This window comes from Aplidium turbinatum, chromosome 2 (assembly GCF_918807975.1).
Source record: "Aplidium turbinatum chromosome 2, kaAplTurb1.1, whole genome shotgun sequence".
Classification (NCBI taxonomy): Eukaryota; Metazoa; Chordata; class Ascidiacea; order Aplousobranchia; family Polyclinidae; genus Aplidium; species Aplidium turbinatum.
This window is the reverse complement of record NC_137473.1, coordinates 50,152,285-50,168,981: the sequence shown is the minus strand read 5'-3', so window position 1 is coordinate 50,168,981 and position 16,697 is coordinate 50,152,285.

Here is a 16,697-nt window from a genome sequence, read left to right as displayed (position 1 = left end):
GCGAAAAGAAGATCATACAAAGCAAATTAAATGATGGATTTTTTGTCAGCTGGTTGGCTTAGGGGTTAAGGTTAGGGCTAGAAAGTAGTCATTTCATTGACGCGTGTTCGATTCTCACCACTGCTATTGCTCTTTTTCTTCTGTAATTACCAATTAAAGTTCAAAACAAGCATTAACTCTCTGAATGAGTGCTAGAAGGGTCACAATTGGACGGTAGCCTCTTATAACACGTTCTGATTGGTTGGCGGTTGCATTGTAGTCAATTTCAGTGGCAGAATTTCGACTTGTTAAAGTGGCTACCGTTGCAAGCAGCTTGTGTTAGAACAGCTGCACAAACGATTGCTAATTTGGTTTCCGACACTCCTGGCTTGTCAGAGGAAGACAGGATAGAAATGTCGTTATCTCGCTTGTCCCAACGTTTTGGAGTTCGTGGAGGTCTTTTCGCAGAACCAGAAATTAGAAAGTATCGCTATGGTAGCAAATTGACTTCTATCTCTTCCAGTGATTTGAAAGAGTTTAAAGATGAATTGTCGCAGTGTTTGCTTTACGCGAAAGCTTATGGTCAGCGTGATAAATTAGAAGGACGTTTTGTTTTGGATTTGGCTAAGCGACTCCCGTTTGACGCTAAGCAGCGTTATCTTGACTTTTTAGGTGATCAGTATGGTAGCACTGAGGAACCTACCTTTCAGAGTTTGTTTGATTTTGTAGTACGGGAGGAAACGCGCAAGTCGACTGATTTTAGCATTATGCTAATGGGCGATTCTGGTGAGTCGCAGCATTTTAAAAAGTTTGGCAAAGGAAAATTGCCTTCATGTCCGGTTAGGCAGACGTCGGTAAAACCCCATGATAACGTGATTTCAGGGAGTTCGCAGTACTCGACTGCTGTTGGCGCACCGCGCGGCGGTGTGGCCAGACGTAGTGACATACCGGCATGTTTTTGTTGTTCGTCACGTGGTCAAGTTGAATATCATTTTTTGTCTAATTGTAAAGAATTTTTGCGCTTGACACCTAAAGATCGGAGAGATGTCATTGTGAAAGCTGGCAAATGCTTGAATTGTTTGCGCCAGCATATGGTTAGAGACTGTAATCATGCAAACAACTGTCGTAAGTGTGGACCTACCAACGATAGGAAACACTATTTTCTTCTGCATGATTTTTATGTAACGTCACGTGATTCTCTGGATTTGGTCGGTAAAGATGATGCTGGTGCCAGAGTTCCTGTGCGTAATGTTAAGATTGGAAATGTTAAAGCAGCCTTTAACCGCGTTACTGCTGCTCGTGTTTTGAATCCAATGACTGGCAAATCGAAGTTGGTGTATTGTCAGCATGATCCTGGTTCGCAGTTGACCTTTGTTTCGAGTGACTTGGTGTGCGAACTTGGTCTTAAACCGTATGATAAAGCGTCGTTTAAAATGGATACTCTGGCTGGTCAGAAACCTACTTGTGCTGACCTTGTTAAACTCAACATCCAGTCGTTAGAGACTGATGAACTGTTTTGTGATATAACCTCGGTGGTTAACCCAGCTTGGGCTGACGATGTTAAAACTTTACCCCATAAACAAGATTTAAGTGGTTTCCATCATTTTCATGACGTGAATATGTTTCATTTGAATGATTGTAGTACTGTAGATGTACTGATTGGCAACGACAACGCTTATTTGATGTGTGCAAAAGAAGAACGTGTTGGTGACAATCGTAGTGAACCGCATGCTTTGCTCACTCCTCTCGGTTGGTTGGCTTGTGGTGGTAAGTCACCCTTAGTTGAAAGTGTTGCTAAAGTGTGCAGAGTGCAGACGTCTTCAGAGTCGGATGTCATCTCTGGCTTTCAGCGTAAAATTGAGTCTCGTGATATGGAAATAGCAGACCTGAATAAAGTCATTCAGGATTTGACGTTGCAAAATGAAACCTGTGAATTGTCTCGCAATGATAATTTGGCTAGAGAACTTGTCGAACCGAATATTGAGTTGAAAGATGGTCGATTTGAGATACCTGTTCCGTTGAAGGAAGATACTGATTTACCTAACAAATTTGTGTTGGCGTCAGATAGAGCTGCTGATTTAAAGAAGAAGGCTTTAAAACAATCTGAATTCCGAGGAACTTGTGTAAATGATGTAATGTCTTCTTGTCCTGAATTGTCTGACTTGTTAAACCCTCTGGCAGATGTCTTGGCTAGATTTCGGCTTGAAAGATTTGGTTTCATGGCTGATGTGACCAAATACTTTTTTCACATTTTGGACTCTTCAATTCGTAAGCCCAATTTTATTGAACTGCTTACGTACACAGGCAGTGCCGTTCGGATCGTGAACGAACGCCCTTTGGTTCCCTTGAGTGACGACCCTAGGGATTTTACTGTCATCACCCCTGCCTCACTTTTGACCCCATACTTAGACCCATACTGTGCTGTTGGGCAACCACATGATCGTGACCAATTAAGAAGGGATTATCGGTTCAATTTGTCACTTTCTCAGCAGTTTTGGAATAAATGGATCGATTTTTACTTGCCAGGTCTTCAGGGCCGGAAAAAATGGCTAAAAATGGCCGAGAATTTGGAGCCTGGTCAACTTGTAGTGGTAGGTTCTCTCCAAGACATTGGTAAACGTGGGAAGTATCAACTTGGGAGGGTGCATGAGGTAGTTCCACAAATTAGGAAAGGGAAGCCTGTGGTTCGTAGAGCCAAAGTTGCCGTCTGCAACTATGATGAGAGTACGGGGAAAGTGAAAGTAGACTACGTGTTGAGGGATATTTCGTGCCTCGCCCCCGTAAAGAACACCTAAGTGTTAGGGTTTGAGCCTGGTTTTGTCTGCGGTGGCCGATACTTGTCTGAGCCCGGAACAGTCGGTTATTATCGCAACCATTGTATATAGCGTCATTTTTTGCGTGTACCTATGGTACCAATTTGTGTATCGTGTGTTTTATTCATTGGCTCACGATTGTCCTTCAATTCTTTTTTTAGTTATGCCATGTTAGACTGTCATAACTAGGGGCCGCTATGTTACGGCCAATCTCTGTACAAATCAAACGTCATATAAAACCGTTCAAGTCTACTGAATATTACGTCATGGAAATTCCTAAAGCATGTGCCAAAATTGCACCATCGTTCATAAGACCTGTTTGGGCCTGTTTAAACAGGAAATATTACATCAGCTTAAACACCTGTTGGAATGACTTCATAATTGTCTTTCATTTATTGCGTCACAGTTACTTTCTACGTGAATTTGAGATATTGATATCTATTCTGGTCATTCGTAAAATGATTGTTTGAAAGTTGGCCGCACATTTAACTGTTGGCTTAGTGCTTGCTAGCTGGACAAAAGTTCCGTCTTTTATCCAAGTAATCTGTTGTGTAGTGACAGTTTTAGAGGTGTAGGCGTTGCACCTATTTTCGATAGCCTCGGGCTAATTTTACTGGAATACACTGTTTGAATAGACGTTTCGAAAGTGTGTTTATTTTTGGGTCATTGCATGCAGACGAACGGATTTGGGAATCTTACGTTACAATTTTCCCACGAAGAGATTATGGTTTACCGCTGTGACCACCGAGGTATGTAGGTTCGGCACAGTAGGGCAGGCGTTCCCCATCAATCTTGATGTTTATCTCACGCTGTGCCTCCCGGTTGTTAAGGTGGAAGGCCGCCGACACTGTCTTTGGCTTGCTGAGCTGTAGCTTCCATTTCTGGAGGTATGCTGATAGTGTTTGCATGTCTTGGCTGAGGTTCCTCTCCACTGACTGTCAGTTTCCTGCTGAGTGCAGGAGTGCCAGGTCGTCTGTGTAAGCATACTTCCTGGAGGTGGTGGGGGGCAAGTCGTAGGTGTATATGTTGAACAGGAGAGGAGCCAAGACTGAGCCCTGTGGGACGCCGTTTTTAAGTCGGCGTAGTCTGCTTCGACGACCGCTACCGGTTGTGAGGGTAAAACTGCGGTTTTGCACAAGTTCCATCATCATATGGACCATGTGTCTGTCAGGGAGCAGACGGAGTAACTTGCAGGTAAGGCCGCTATGCCATACGGTGTCATAGGCAGCCGTGAGATCAACAAACACGGCGCCAGCCTTCTTCTTAGCCGAGAAGCTGTCCTCAATGTCTTGGGTCATAAGTGTGACCTGATCTACAGTTGATCGTCCGTGTCGGAAACCAGCTTGTTCACGGGGGAGCTGCGGATCTATTATTGGTTCGACACGGGCGTAGATGAGTCTCTCGAGGATCTTGAAAGGGATGCAGAGCAGTGAGATTGGACGGTAACTCTTCGGGTCCCCTGGGGGCTTCTTCGGCTTAGGGACTGCAACCACAAGGGCTCTTCTCCAGATTCTGGGAATTCTCAGGTGGCGCAAACAGCAGGAAAGGAAGTCTTTTAACCAGGACTTTAAGGAGGCAGCAGCATGGAGTATCAACTCCGGGCATAGGTGGTCAGGGCCCGGGGCTTTACCTGGCTTTATGTGCTGGAGGGCGGCGGAAAATTCTTCCGGGGTGAACTCACCCGAGATGTTGTCCCCGTCTGGGGTTGTTACCCTCCAGAGGTCCGTCATTTCTTGCAAGACGGATCTATCAGATTCACGGTCTCTCGATTTGTATTTCCCGTTCTCCACAAGTTGTGAGGCGATGGAGTTTGCTGAAACGGGACATTGTTGACGAGAGGCACGTGATCTGCCAGTTAGGTTGTTCAGTGTACTCCATGCTATGCGGCTGGAGTGCGTGAAGTCGATTGATTCAACGGCTTCTGTCCAGCGCTCCTTCCTCTTTAAGTCCAGCCTTGCCAGCAGAGCTGTGGCTGAGCTGTTGGTGTCATTGCCCTGAGGGGCGTGGAGGAAGTCGGAGTAGAGGCTTTCGCACTCCTTATCCCAGCACGGTATGTAGGTCTTTCGTCGGCCGCGGGGGATGGATTGTTTTGCCGCTGATGTTATTGCATCACAAAAGTCCTGGTAGGCTTCTTCCACGTTGTTGGTGTGAGGGGATGGGAGATACTGTGTGGCTTCATTGGTGAGGAGGCTATAGTACTCCCAGTTAGCCATTCTGAAGTTCCATCGATTAACAGGCTTGCTCGGGACAGGCATTATGAGCGTTGGAGCCGTGATAATCGAGGGTCGATGTTGGGACCTGGGGAACTTCTCTAGCACACGTCTGTCCGGTTGGCAATTATCGGGGTCATCACTTGCGAAAGCCAGATCGGGGTTTGTACCAGTGTTCCAGCGTCCGGAGAAGAAGCTCGCTGCACCCTTGGGATCGTGCAGTAGGGTGAGGTTGTTATTGGCTGACCATGAGGCCAGGCTTTCTCCGTCGGTGTTGGTGGTGTTGTAGCCCCAATCAACGTGGTGGCAATTAAAATCGCCAGCATAGAGGCTGGGTTGGGGGAACACTGGGATGGCTGTTGGTGTTAAGCGTGAGGGTGGTGGCTTATAGACATTGATGATGTGATAGCCTGATATGTCTATGCATAACCACTCTATCTCCGACTGGGCACTGGACTGGTCTATTGGCGTCCAGCTCAGTTGCTCATGGACAAACGTGGCGAGGCCGTGTTTCCTGCTGATGGTTGCACCTGCGAGTGTGAAGTTGGGTAATACCAACTTATCCACAGATGTGCAGTGGGTCTCCTGGAGGAGAATAACGAGGGCCTGATGTTTTGTGGCCAGATACTCGATGATGCTGAGCTTGCTGGCCGTGATGCCCTCGGTGTTCAGCTGCAGTACGGTGGGTCGTCGGTACTTTTCGACAGAGGAGCTGCCGCGCCCTGACAAGGGCGTTTCCCTATCCACCCTGGGCTGAACCTGGGCCTGGTTTGCTCGAGTGTGACAAGCTTCGTTTCGCATATCTTTTCTCAAAGATATGGTACTGACGGGAGGGACCACGAGAAGGTGCTTGTTCTTCCCCCCCAAACTTATTGTGTCATCTGGGGAAAGCAGTAAAGAAAGCGTAAAACATAATTTTTAGAAAAATTTATTTAAACATTTGCCCAAAGTTGACAAAAACTGGAAATTTTTGCAAAATGTGACAAATCAGGCCGTATCTTTAAGTGGCCATGGTACAACCTATTTTTATCATGCTGTAGCTCATACTTGATGCATATTTCTTTCATTTAATGGTGTCACGTCATACATAGCCTATGTGTACAGTAATGGAAATGGGTAATTTTACAACTAAAACAGTGACTTCACAAAGCATTTTTATCAAGTAATTTAATGAAGAAAAGAATAAAAAAGATTGTTTTATTGTAATTTGATTTGTACGAGTTTTTGTTATGTATGTTGTCCAATCTCAAGTTATACAGTACAGTAGAGTACAATATTTTCAAAGTAACAATATTGTTAAGAAAGTTATTCAAGCATGTTTATAGTAATTCACGTTAATTAAAAAAATCAGTTTGATGACATCCGCAAAACGAGAGTGCTATTATTTCGCCCCGATAGCTCAGTCCACCCGATAGCACGTCTTCCCCGATAGCGCAGTTGGTTAGCGCGTGACTTCGTGAACGAAGAAGCTTCAAGATCAAGCGGCGCTGGTTCGACTCTCGGGGTGTGCGCTTGAGCAACGCATTTCAGGACTGCTCTCCATTAAGTGGCACCTATAGTGAATGGAATAATTTCCCGGTAACAACACTTCAACAATCGGAAACTTCACTCTGTTAATCTCGGTAACCGGCCCTGCGTCAAAAGCCTCCACAAGTATGACAAAACTACCAGGAATAACCTATCAAGGCTTTAACAGTCCGAGGATAAAGATTCAAGACCAAACCAGGCCATTTTACTTTGAAGTGCATAACATAAGCCTCGCAAGATGGTGCTAAAGAGCGATATCTTTCAGAGCCGTCATATTCGTGGCTTCGATTGCCGTTTCAAAAACATGCAAGCCGGAATTGTCGTTGTATTTCAATTGTTAACTTTCTGTCTCACAGAGTTATTGTATTTTTAGAATTAGATATTTATAAGGATATTACCGATTGCATTTAAGCCCTTCCAACTTTACAGAACCGCAAGCTGTTGAAGCTGGATTAAAATAAGTTACTTGATTTCCATTAGGTTACCCTAGATTCCTATTCATTTTAACTCTTCTTTACATATTGCAATATAACAATTTATAGTTAGTCACAATAATAATAATAATTTTCCACTTGAATTCTATTAAAGAATATCCAAATATGGATTTTTAATAGGCTACGTGAATTTCTCCTATATACACATAGGCCTACAATGAAGCCGTCTCTATTATCACTTATCTCTATTATTGCAGCAGATGTGTAATAAATCGATTTTACGGCATTTTTTTACACCGATAACTTTTCTCAAATTTTATTTTTACAATGCCGGACTGAGTATCCTACAAGAAAAGAATCAAAATTCTCGGATGCCAGCTGAAGCTTCACCGGTCTACGTTTTTGTTTATTTTTGATATGTTTTTCTTGGTTTTTTTTTTAACAACTGATGCTGTGTAACTTAATAGATGAATGTTTGTATATAAATTTTTTTATTGTTTTCGAAGGCCGAACAGCGTTTGATTGAAAAAACTATCTCAAGGTAGCTAAGCGAAAACCAAGCAAAGAGAATAAGTTTGGCTCAAGGCGTTTACAAGCTTGCAAATTTTCGAGCAGTAACCTTAAAAAGTTTTCTCAGCCTGAAACCAAACAATAAAGATTTCGACAACCAAAATTTGAATCTCATTCAAATTTCCTATAGTGATGTCATAAAACATTAAATAAAAATGGAAATTTTTTTATTTGCTTACGTCACATTTCAGGAAACGTAGTTGTGACCCAAATGACTAACTTCTCCATCGAATACCGGTATTTACAGTAAATGTCAGAGGAAACATCAAAATACAACAACTATAATTTCCTTTTGCAGACAATCGTGATCAGACTCATGCCCCAGTGCAAACCAATTTCAAAGAAAATTAATGTGAATTCAACCGGACGTAACGGTAATAATAATGGTAATAATGAGCAGAGTGGTTTTAAGTTTACAGTTAGGCTATAGGCTGCAGTGTGTGCATGGGGATATTATTTTATTCTGTGTTTAGTGCCTTTTGTATCGTTTCCAGTTCGTGCAAAAATTGTAAAAGACCAACGTGTTAGAAACTACCAGTGTGTAGGCTGGGGTATCTTTCACCACTTCCAAATTTTAATTTCAGCCAAAAATATCTTGTGCGATACCAAATTTAGTGGGTAAGGCGCGAATTTAAGAGTTTTTTTCGGGGGGGGCCCAGAAAATTTGAAAATCAATTAAAAAGAAAGAAAAAGCTAAACAGATATGAACAATGATAGCCTACTACGACATATAAGATATGCTAGAAAATAGACATTAAAACAACCATTTTCATCAATTGTGATGCCGAGGGACTAATATCAGCTGTTTAGAAGCATATCAAACCATTTGATGCGGAAACATACAATTTTTCACAAAATTTCGGGGGGGGCCCGGGCCCCCTGGGCCCCCCCCATAAATCCGCGCCTGTAGGGTGACACTATTTTAGGGTATTTTGTGTTGGAATAAATAACTTTGGAAGTGACACATAGTAAAGCGCTGGAAATTCCGACTTTGGTAGCCGGCTGTAGTAATGTAGCCTAATCGAAAAACACTACACGTGCTTTTTTAGCGGCAGCCGTCTCGTCTGGTCATAGTAATAATAATAATGGTGTTGCCAGCACAGTAGCCTAGTGCTTTTTCAACTTCATGATAACTTACGTAGCAAAAAGTCATGTGCCCACAGAAGCACTGGTATCTTCATTAGTGAATAAAGCATGTCCTGATCCGAACCACACACTACACAAACGAGTGTCCACTTTCAATATCCTAACTGTACAGCGTTTACCATCACAGCGTCCTTTTGGAAGGCATGCTTCAAAACTGATAGTGATAGTGATTGGTTGAATCTTTATCGTCGGACTGGGAGAGCTTCTTGCAGAGCCTAATCCTGGCAGTTTCGCATAGCCTACTTGTAGACAAAACTTGTACTTGTAGACAATACAAGTAAAACTCAAACTAGTTAATTTTAATAATGATGGATGCCTATTCCGAGGAGCTAAGTTCTGAAGACAACAACCCACCTCGTTTTATTTGGCACCTCTCCCGTTTCTGCCCTCCCACATGGTCATAAACCTTCAAACATGGATTTAGGTGACCTCTTAGTCTTAACTATACTAACCATGTTCTTAAAGGACAAAGATACAATTAGGCTTAATGTATTTCGTTTTAAGTTGCACTTGGACCTAATTTAACGGACGTAAACCAGTTCTGCAGCAATTAAATTCTTGCAATATGTTCTTTAAGTGATCCAGGTATTTGGTTGAAGGTTTGACGAAGATGACAAAATTTTAGCATCTCTTTCATGTAATAATAATAACTGACCTTAGAGTAATTTCCCCTATTTCGAGGAAGTGCATCTGTGCCAGATCTAAGTGTTAGTGCTTCTCTATATTTGTGTTTCCCTCCTCGAACTATTAGTTACACTTGGTTATGACTTTTCGAAATGTAATTGGGTAACCCCCTAAAACAGTCTAAAAATGGGCAACGGCTGCTTTAATGCTTGCTTTACCGTTTGGGTATATCAAAACCTCTGCTGCGTGTCAGTGTGGTGGGGTGGAGCAAACAAACAACCAACCACATCATCTTTAGATGCTTGCTATTTCTCTTCCAACAACAATTCAATTAACTTGTCTTCGCGCACTCGATGATGTCACGAGAAATTGACTTCAGGTTCTTCTGTTATGCTGCCCATTAACTTTTTCCTTCATACAAAACGACCTATCATTGTTACTCTGTAAAAAAGAACACGTTTTTACCTTTTGTTGGACTCTTGCTGGGTTACATAATAACTTAGCCTACTTATTGCAACTGTAGTGTCAAAATTAATATCTAACTGATTCAAACATTTGAAATCATGGGAACAATATTTCACTTTTCTGTAATTGCTTTTGATTGCTAAGCACCTTTGATATAGGCTACTAGATATTAGGCTTACTGATATAATCGTGTTCAGAAAATGTCGGTGAAAATTTCTAAAATAACTGTGGTTGTTTTTTTTCAAAACTCACAGTCTTTTTGCGTTAAATTCCCAATTTTGTGACATTTACAAGCAAAGAAACAACGCATTTACAAGCAAAGAAATTGATTAGAAGAGTCAATGCAGTGGAGTTACATTGTTCAATTGTTCACACTTCAAGGTCAACTCTGATGAGATCTTGAAATTAGTGTCAAAATTAAGTGTGGTGTCATGTTTGAAAATAGTGGTCTGTGTGTTCCAATCCATTTACGTTCGTGCAGCATACAAAGCAAAGTTTTCTTCTCAGAATAGTCTTACATTTTTTTAATGACACCTTACACTGAACGGCTATCACGTTCTTATCCATGTTTTAAGTAAAGAGCCTACGACTGTACCTTGTCAAATATATTTTAATTGTTTAATTTTGAAGACCATTCAATAGCCTACTTATTTTAATTTGCAGGTGGACATCAAGTTGCTGTCACTAATGAAGAAAACCAAAATTGTTACAAAGCACTTAGTTTAAAGAAATTGAATACGTTTATTTATAGGCTATCATAAAAATTAACTTAGACACGATTTGGTTGGCTATTTTGCTTCAGTTTGTTAGAGGGTACTGTCAAGATACTAAACAACAATCACTTTTGTGGAGCAACCGAAGTTTATCACATACCAGGAACAGACGTTCTGCTTTGTCCCAAACGGTAGGGGCAACGCGGAACAAATATTTTATTTTAAAATCATGTAGTAAAATTAGTCATGGAGAAACAAGAGATATGAGATGATGTGCAAAGATCCTAGGCTTGGAGTGTAACGATTACCACTTCAAACAATCTCCGTATTATACACATAGCGAAAGTTAAATTGGATTCTAAAAAATTGTTCTGCTTTATCCCACTTTTCTCTATGTCTGAAGCGGCGTTGGAATTTTGCGTATCTTACTTGCAAATATGAAAAACTTCATTCAACAAAGTCTGAAAAATGTACCGCAACACAATCCGTAATATATGACAGCATAAGTGCCTAAGGTGTTGCGACCGTGTCAAATATGTTATAAAACTGATCATCCTGTATCCTCTATCACGCACGTTATAACGTTTGTGTTTTGTCGCTTCTACTTTTTTTCTCAACCTTTCCTATGTTTGGCATGTATTGTTTTTCGTTGTGATGGCCAGATATAAAAGCAAAACTGAACTGCGCAGTCTTCAGTCACCGGCACGAAATGTTGGACGTGATCAAGACGACTCGAGGCTGTTGATGTTGTCTGCGAATTTCGACTGACGTCAGTTTGTGCAACTTCACGATCACTCTGCCTCTCAACAGATTGTGAACGGTCAAGGTTTCTGCGAAACTGAACATGAGTGTCGGGCAGAAGTGACATGGCAAGTACTAAAGGTAGCTTAATCTTTGACCACACTTCTGCATTCATTAGAAACTTGCTCTTTGAAGTAGTGTCAATTCAACTTTCGCCATGGAATATCTTATCCAAATTCGCTCAGTGGTTTTATGAGATCAAGGCGCTTATAATACTTGAAACCAAAAGCTTCTTGTGATATTTATTCTGCACATCCATAAAACTAACAATGACACAAATATGTTTTGCATGAGCTTTTGCGGCCATGTTGGCAATAAACATATACCTTCATGACCTTGTGTACCTTTGTAACAACTATTCGTGCACATTTCACTGTAGTACCTTATATAAACAGTTGCATTGTGAGTTTTCGGTTTTCAAAGCTTTGTCATCCAGTTCAGTTCATCAGCTGGATGGTATAGCTAGTGGCCTACTTTTTCGTCAGACAATTCAATTACAGATAATTTTGTTTCGGGTACCGTAATTTAATTACAAAAACGAAATAACCTCGTTTTCCTTGCATCTGTACAGTAGCTGTTTTTTCACACTGCCCCAATTGATCAGTGGCTTAGCGCGTGACTTCGTGAACGAAGAAGCGGCGCTGGTTCTACTCTTGGATCTTGCGCTTGAGCAACGCATTCTAAGGACTGCTCTCAATTCAGAGGCACCTAGTGGATGGAATAACTCCCCGTCAACAACACTTCAACAATCGGAAACTTCACTCTGTCAATCTCGTTAACTGGCCCTGCGTCAACTCAAAAGCCTCTGCAAGTATGGGAAACTACCAGGAATAACCTATCAAGGCTTTGTCAGACCGAGGATAAAGATTCAAAACCAAACCATCCTCCTCCACAAGCAGCATCACAGTGCGAAACAAAACTTTTTGCGCATAATTTACAGTTTTCAAGGTAGGCCTACAGTAAGTCTAAACTATACAAATTAAATAAAATCAACCAATTACCAGGTTCAGCAATTTGTATAATTTTGGTTGCATAGTTCGTGAGTTCGTGTACAACTTGTAAGTTCTTTCAAAAACAGCATCACATGTTTCAGTAAGAAAGCAGAGGCTGATACTTTACATTCTCTTTTGACTTTCTCGTTACTTCTTACCTAGAATTACACGTTACACAGGAATCCATGAACTATGCAACCAAAGTTATGCAAATTGCTGAACCTGGCTGACTTTATTTACTTCATACAGCTTGAACTTATTCTTCCTTGGCAGCTGTAGATAATGTGGAGAAAATGTAAAGCCCTTTAGAGACAATACACTTTTAAACCCATGAAGTCATAATGTATTCAAATCGTTTTCTAAACTTAAATTCTTCAATTATAAAATTCTTTTTCTCGATTTTATATCATTTTAAATGTGTTCTTCAATAAAAGAATGGCCAAAACCTAAACACAACTTCAAAAATAACCAATAGCCTAGCTAGAAAGAAAATTTCAAGGGGAGAGAGCAAAAATAACTGTTGTGGGAGGGCAAACATTTTAATATTTGATATAAAGAGTTTGTTTAAAAACATAAGTACTTAATGCAGCCAAATATTTATGAAACGTCATTCAAAACCCATTTTTTTAAGAAGGCAAGATACAATTTGGAGAGAGGGCGATAGCTACCCGAAGCCTCGTGGCTATCCCCCTGAAAATAACGAACATACATGGTAGATGTATTTCTGCATAAATTATGTCTACACTTAAAAAGATTGATTTGCATAATCAAATTGTAATATGACGAAGCAAACCACAACATCGCGTTAAGGCAAACAGAGTGTGGAAAGAAACTGGATTAATTAGATATATGAATCATTGGTGAAAGAGAGATTCTTTGAAGTTTAATCTCAGAAGCTTTGTACAGTACATCGGCAAAGCAATTGCAGCAACATTTGCGATGTGACATTTGTGCTCTTAAAACTTTAAGGAAACAAATTATGAAGTTGAACTACAAAGTTCACGGTAAAGCAAAAGTAAAAATTAAAAAAAAAAGCAGAAACTACTGTATTTCACGAGCTCATTTCTTAAGCCAAAACGAAATCTAAACAGTTATACCTCAAGCTAAGGCGGTCTGTTCAATATAATGGGTAAATGTTTGCCAAAAACTGCAACGTAGTTTATTTACTGTTTGCTGCAGAAGTTTACTGTTGCTTTGAAAATGTCTGTTTCAAATTGTAGGCTACTGTGGTTTAAACGCAATTGAGTGGTGGCAAGCCTGAATAAATAGTAGTTAATCTATTAAGAAAGCACGCCTGTTAATTCGAAAACCAGTAAATCTTCTTTTTAAACATTTACAGTTTACAACAAGTTTACAAAATTCGTCACTTGAAGTCTGGGCAGATCCTACCGGCGTCTGAGTCACGTACTTGTGACGAATTGACCTTTGACCTTTTTGTTCTAACATTCTTGTGTTCAGTAAACAGCTGACAAACACATCGCAAGCTCAAGAACTCGACGTATTGTGATAAAAGCAAAAGCGTTCTTCGTTTGAAGATGTGATGCTCTCAGCGTTCAGCTGTAAGATGGTGGGACAAAGGAACGTGACAGTGTTCCTGGTCGAGGTTCGGTTTCGACAGTCTTCGTTTCGCGTGAAGGTGACTGTTCTTCCCCCCAGCAAAAGCGTTCACAGGCGTGGTTGCCAGAAACAATACTTTTGAAGAACAAATTGTTTGATTTGATTAATTTCATATTTTCCATACTTGATTGTCAAGCAATCTGCAGAAAAATGCCTGCAATTGACAGTAGTAGCCTTTGAATTGAATATTGATTGCACTAAACCATTAAAATATACATTAAAGTAAATCACAAGTAAGTCATTTCTGATTTACACTTTTTAAACTTTACAAAATGAAGAAGTTTTAGATTTCTTTATCTTCGAAACGAAAATACTGCTAAGCTTCTGTTACCATATATTTCATACCTTTTGCAAAGCATATCGTGATAGGGGTTTATTTGCACTACCACTGAACAAAAATGAGTTGACAGGGATGGATTAAGCTTTGTTTGGTGGCTTAGTTTCAAATGGCAGTCTGCTTTCAAACAATTCTGTATTTGTTAATTCATGAAAGCTAGAAAACCTTGCTCATCCAAAGCTATTTGCAACAACATTACGCACTTGTTGCAAAAATGTGAAGTAAAACACGTTTTAGCAGACGCCAAATTGTTAGGGTGCTTGTATCATTCAGTCTATTCCAAAATTCTTCAACAATTGCGAAACAGAAACACACATGTAGCCCAGTAACATATTCACGTAATTGGTGCGTTGTTACCACAACAAAAAAATGTTGTTTACGTTTTAATGCAAACAATTGATCACAAAAACATAGACTATCTTTTTTCAAAAGAAACTTATCACTTTGTGCTTTTCGTGTTGGTGTTGCGTAATTGAAAGCAGACAGGCAACCAGATACAGCACTTTAAGCACGAATTTTTAGCACTATTACAGGCAGCTTGCATAAATGGTGTTCAAACCAGTGGCGGCTCGTCATAAGGGACTGCGGGACTGCAGCCCCCCCAACATTTTTGTGCATATGTGAATTATATTACATATAGGTAGTTTTGCCATGTTTTTTAATTTATTTCGCTTGAAGAATTAAAAAAACTCTTAATATTAATATTTTTTTGTAAAAAAAAAAAATTGTGTTACAAAAATTAATTGGCAACTCTGGGTCTGCAAATTCTGCAGGTCCGGTGTTGCTTGTTCTTTTTTTTATGACGTAAGTTTTTCAGAAAAAAGTTTTCTAGCGTCACTGAACAAGCGCTGTAGGGACTGTAAATAGAACAGACCCTGGTCAGGGATTCCAACTTGGGTTCTCGTAAATCTTTAGGGTAAGCGTGTGGAAGCTATCGGTGATTAGGTAAAGGGATCGTAGGTTACTTTACTTGATCTGTGTTTTGAGAAGTCACTGAGACAGACTAGTTTTGATGTGAAGTAAAGCCAATTACTGTAATTAATGGTGCTCTTTCACAATTCGTCTTTTTGGGATAATGACGTCATTAAACGTCACACAGGTTGGAATGGACTATTATAAAGGAGAAAGTACGGGGTGGAAATGCACTGAAAAACACATGAAGAAAAGTGTCTCCCATTTATTCATTTGTTGTTCAATTTCAACAAATTTGCTATCGTTGGAAAGCACAAGCATAGATCTAACCAACTAAGTTAATACCAAGTCCCAAAATAGTACTAGCTCTACCTGGTGAAAACAACGTCTCCCATTTATTCATTTGTTGTTCAATTTCAACCAAATTTGCTATCGTTGGAAAGCACAAGCATAGATCTAACCAACTAAGTTAATACCAAGTCCCAAAATAGTACTAGCTCCATCTGGTGACCACCTGGTGAAAACAAACTTGACCAAATTCAAGCCATTATCAAAAGTTTACTTTAAATGATAAAAACATTAAACGACAGCCAATTAAAAGAACATGTTGCTGTGTTACTAACCCTAAATCAGTGCATTTATAACTCAGTCCGATACAGGTTTGTAATTATTTATATTAGGTTAGCCTACTGGTTGATGCAGCCCCCTCATGTTTTGAGACCACGAGCCGCCACTGGTTCAAACAACGTTTTATTTTCCAGAAAACAAATAAACCTTTCACGTTGACTTACTGTCTGCAGACGTTGAATTAATGTAAAAAGGACATTTGCTGAAAGGATCTCTCTTTTAAGAAAGGTTACTCTATTTCTGTTACGCATTTCAATTCAATTTTGTTTCTTAGCTGTCGCCTATCGGTCATCCTGTCCGAAGAGGCTAAAATACATCGCTTCACATGGACGATTTATCAGTCCAATCATTTACAAAAAACATGAAATGCCACGCAACATTTTTCTAGCTCTATGTCTAAACCGTAGCAACCTTATACACAGGCCTTGCCAATGTGCGAGCTCATAATTATAGATGGCTGGGGCGGATGTAGTTTTCATTTCAAATTATAAGCTAAATGCACTTTATATCTCTTTGAAATAATTGTTACAAGAAATGTGCAGACAAAGAGTAATCACTTTTTTACAAGTTAGCCTACAACACTACAAAGCTCTTGAGTTTCACTTTATAAAGATTCCAAATCCTTTCCCTGATCAGTGTTGCCAGATGCGCATTCGATTCCAGCTACTACCAAAAAATACTTCGATGTTTGCCAGCTAACAGTGGCACAAAAGTGGTCTAAAATCACACAGAATACACACAAACAATAACTGTATCAAGCAAATCGGCTTCCAGTCAATTGATCAGCTAATAAGTTGGGAAGGACTGTGTATACAGGAAGAACGGTTTGAACAATAATCATATTGATAAAATCTACATAGAAAAATAAAAATTTTACGCAGAAAAGTGACAATTTTTAAACTGCCCTTTCAGGGGTCACCAAACTTTTTT